This window comes from Frankliniella occidentalis, unplaced genomic scaffold, assembly GCF_000697945.3.
Source record: "Frankliniella occidentalis isolate FOCC.00 unplaced genomic scaffold, Focc_3.1 Scaffold18, whole genome shotgun sequence".
Classification (NCBI taxonomy): Eukaryota; Metazoa; Arthropoda; class Insecta; order Thysanoptera; family Thripidae; genus Frankliniella; species Frankliniella occidentalis.
The window spans coordinates 974,907-978,987 of record NW_026267148.1 but is presented as its reverse complement, the minus strand read 5'-3'; the positions used below and the strand labels follow the sequence as shown (position 1 = coordinate 978,987).

At 57.9% G+C, this 4,081-nt stretch overlaps 1 protein-coding gene across 1 annotated transcript in view; it reads right to left on the bottom strand.

Annotated features, from left to right (window-relative positions):
- The window catches only part of LOC113210666 (protein turtle homolog B), a 359,298-nt gene that overhangs the window by 257,393 nt on the left and 97,824 nt on the right, over positions 1-4,081 (bottom strand). The gene's annotated exons all lie outside the window — the stretch shown is intronic.

Genomic DNA, 4,081 nt, shown 5'->3' with positions numbered 1-4,081 from the left:
CCCAAGGAGGGTGCAAGGACCTTCAGTTACTCCTTGGAGTGCACTGTACTATGTGGTCTACGGTAGAGCTGAAGGCAGTCCACTTGCAAGTCCTCAGCATCGTTGTAACGATACACTGATTCTGAAGAAATGAGCCCAGACTCACGACGGGGGACCGTGCAGCAAAGAGAAACCTCCTGACCTGAAGGCCTCGGATAGCGTCGTATGGACTATGCGGTGTAGAGGGTACCCTCCTGGTGTCCTCGGATAGCGTCTTGTGCTGTGCGGTGCCGACGGTCCTCCCCTGAAGTCCTCGAGGGACCATCGCAGCAGCGAGGTCGGCGGCCTCGCTGCCACCCCGGATATTACGCGTCAGGTCAGGTGTGCTGCCGCCACCGCTGCTGCAGCCGTTGCTGCAGCCGTTGCTGCCGTTGCCGCCGGGCCGTTGCCGCCTCTATGCGATGCAATCAGCAGTGATCAATGGGCTCCGCTGTCACCAGCCTCATTGATTGGCTGCAGCGGACCAAAAGGGCACGAGGAATCCAATTGGCAATGCTTTCTATACGCCGACACGACCGGCTTTTTGATTTTATTTCGCGCGGGTGAGTGTGTGTTTGTGTGCGAAAAGAGTGTGCCGAGTGCGCGTTCGCATGGGCATGCGTACGCTTTTTTTCCTGCTGCAGCGGGCGGCTGCCAGGAAAGGGGCGGGGAATAAAGGGAAAATTTCTGCTGGATGTCTCGCATGTGCCTCTCAATCGAGTCAGGAGGACGACGTCTCTGCGGGTGTCTGGGAGGGTGCGGCGGAGCGCAGCCGGGCCGCGGGTTTAGGGCCGCCACGGCCGCGCGTTTGCTCGCAGGGTGACCCGCTATCAGTTGGATGTCAGCCAGCGCCCGCCCCGGCCGCACGGCGATAGCACCTTGCACCCGTGCTGAGCAGAGCGTTATGGTCTACCTGGGCGGGGTTGACAGCGGAGGGAGGGAGGACCCCCCCACCCGGACGTCCCTGTTCGAAGAGCGAAAGTAAAGAACGCTAACCAAACTGCTGCCACAGAAACAAGAATCGTAAAAAATAAAAGCAGCAAACTTTTAACCTCATCCTAAATTCTACGATGGCAATAACAATCACGTTTTATCTTGCCCTAAAAAAAAGAAAAGAAAAAAGATTGGGAAAAGGAGAAGGGGTGCTGCTGAGTATGGAGAAGCAACAGCACAACGGGGTAGACGGAGGTCCGTGCCCAATTCAGAGCGCCCGCCCCTACCCCGCCCTCTCTCGGCCACCCTCTCTCAACAAGCGCAGAGCCGTGTTGGTAACGGAGTCTTTAATTACCTTATACAGCACATTCCGCTGATCCCAACCCTTCTCTAAGGGCCATTCTGTCTCTACGTAGCACGGCGTAGCACCCTGCTTTCACTACTTATTGCTTTCCCAGCTCACCGCGCGCACGACTGCCCTCTCCATCGTTCGTCCTCTCTCTCCCTCTCCCTCCCTCTCTCTCTCTCTCTTTCTCACTCTCGTTTACTCTCTCACACACACACACATTCACAGTGGTACCTCCGACAGAAGCCTCACACACTGAACCATCCACTTGATTGTGTAACAACGAAATAAACAAATCAAAAAATAAATAAAAGCGAACACAGAAACAGCAGAAAAAAAGTTTCTTAGATTGATGCAAAACTCATACATTTTAGGTGATGCAGAGAAATTTTACACTGCTCTACACAAAATTCACATTTGAAAAGTTCAGATTTCCACATATGCAGGCGCACAAATCTTTGTTGGCATTTAAATCACTTAAATATGCAAAGTTGTATTTTTGTATTTGCGCTCTTTCGATAACAAAGACAACCCCACACGACTTCCACAAATATTGGCTCCAGCTGCTTTGTAACGCAAACGATTTAAAAAAAAGAAGAAAAAAGCTTAAAACAGAACAGCCTACCTTGCCAGAGCGTTATTTGGAACGAAAACGTTTGGACGTTAATCCCCTTTAAGTCTTGACTGGACTGTACTCGTTCCAGTCAACCCGAACCCCTCAACCCCCCTGACCGTAATCTTGCTTCCCCCTACTCCCTCCCCGACACACACGCCCCTCCCTCGCCCCTCTTACTTGCAGGGCGGCTGTTGTCCCAGAGCTTAGAGCGAGAGCGTTTTGCTTTTTGCGTGGGGTGTGGCAGACGGGAGTGAAGAGCCAAAAGGAAGAGGCAGAGGCAGAGAGGGAGGGACGGGAAGAGACAGGAGGGAGGAAGGGAGGGAGGGAGGGAGAGAGAGAGAGAGAGGGGAGAGAGAGAGAGAGAGAGAGAGAGAGAGAGAGAGAGAGAGAGAGAGAGAAGAGGGAAGGTCTGATGGTCGTCCGACCCTTCGTCCCGCTCGCTTCCCTTTTCCCGCCCAGGGCCACAGACATTCATGTGACGTGATTATTACGGGGTGGCGCTAGTGGCCGAGCCGGAAGCCGGAGGGGCGGGGCGGGGCGGGGCGGCGCGGCTGCTGAGTGCTCCCGCCCGGGTCAACCCCGCACGCCGCGCTGCCGCGCACCACACCACTGCAATCTGGCCAGGCGGACCCGCCCCGACCCGCCTGCAGGCCGGGCCTGCAAAACCCACACCATAGCGGGACGAGCTGGACCACCTAATCCCTGGCAAAGGATATTACAATAAATCCAGGACGGCGTTTGTCCTCGCCGCAGGGCACCGCAGGCAGAGGGGGGAGGGGGGGGTCGGAAGCTGCACCGCTGCAGGGCACCGCGCGGGGGCCAGGTCGCCCGAGCACGTAAAGCACGGCGAGTTGTCGACCGAATTAGGTGAAAGCGAAGGACGAGTGGCGGCGGGATAACACGGTGAGGCGGGGCAGGCGGGGCGGGGCAGGGCGCGCTGCTTCGAGGGCCCCTCATCTCGCCTCGACGACGGGGATCATAGAGCGGCGCAGCGCGAGCGGCGGCAGAGCGGGGAGGACGCTGCTCTCACGCCGAGGATCATTGTAATCCCGTGGGAGGGAGAGGGACGGAGAGCGAGAGAGAGGGAGAGGGACATACAGACTCATGGGGGTGTAAGGGCTGCGAAAGATAGTGCGCGCAGCAGCAGGGAGAGACAGAGGGGTCGGCGGCGTCGTCGCGCAGTAAGCACAAGGTAAAGAAAGACGGGGAAACTACTTATATATACTTTCCGGCGGGAGCAGAGATCTCCTCGCCGACAAGCATGCGAAGCAAACACGCGTCGGTAATGAAGGTGGCGGGGCGGGGCGGGTGGCAGAAGAGCCTTGCAGATTAAAGTGTGCTCCCCTCTCCCCCGCCGCGCGCTGTGAGCGATGCCCGCTCGCCCGGAACACGGTCGCGGTGCCGCGGTGGCCGGTGTGCGCGGGGGCCCAAAAGCGCGGGGGACCGGCGGGGACCGCGGCTCGCGGCCAGCCGAGGCGTGTCGCTCAGTCCAACGCCTTCGCGCCTTTGTCCCGCCCGTCCGCGCGCCGCGATGCTCGGCGGGAAAAAAAAATAAAAATGGGGGGAGGTAAAGGGACGGCGGCAAAGAGGAAGGACAACAGCGGCAAAAAAAAGAAGGGAGAGGAAAATTGGAAGGAAGGCAACGCGCGACCAAAATAAAATCCGGCGAGGGCTTCGAAGCGTCGCACCAACCCCCTGCTTCGCCCCCCGCCAACGCTACAGGGTGTCGCAGCTCGGGCATAATTACTTCGGCCCAGCATGCCAACGTTACGTCACAGACGTTATGTTAGAGTGTGTGTGTAATGTGAGTCGCATCGTAACGTCACCGCCACCGACCTCCCCAGCAGCACGCTGACTGATTTCTGTTTACCTTTAATATTTTGCGGATCAAATTCAAGGCAAATATTGGCCGCAATAGCCTCGGTGTCACTTTCTGGCAGCAGCACCACACGGACCACCGGCTTCTTATCGGGGCCGCCGGTTCCGGTCCAGCAGACCGCCATCGTCCTCATCCACTCTTTGCTCGCGGGCCTGGCCCTCCCTCCCTCTGCTCCCATTTTAACCCACGCCCCCATGGAGAAGCAACAGCACAACGGGGTAGACGGAGGTCCGTGCCCAATTCAGAGCGCCCGCCCCTACCCCGCCCTCTCTGGGCCACCCTCTCTCAA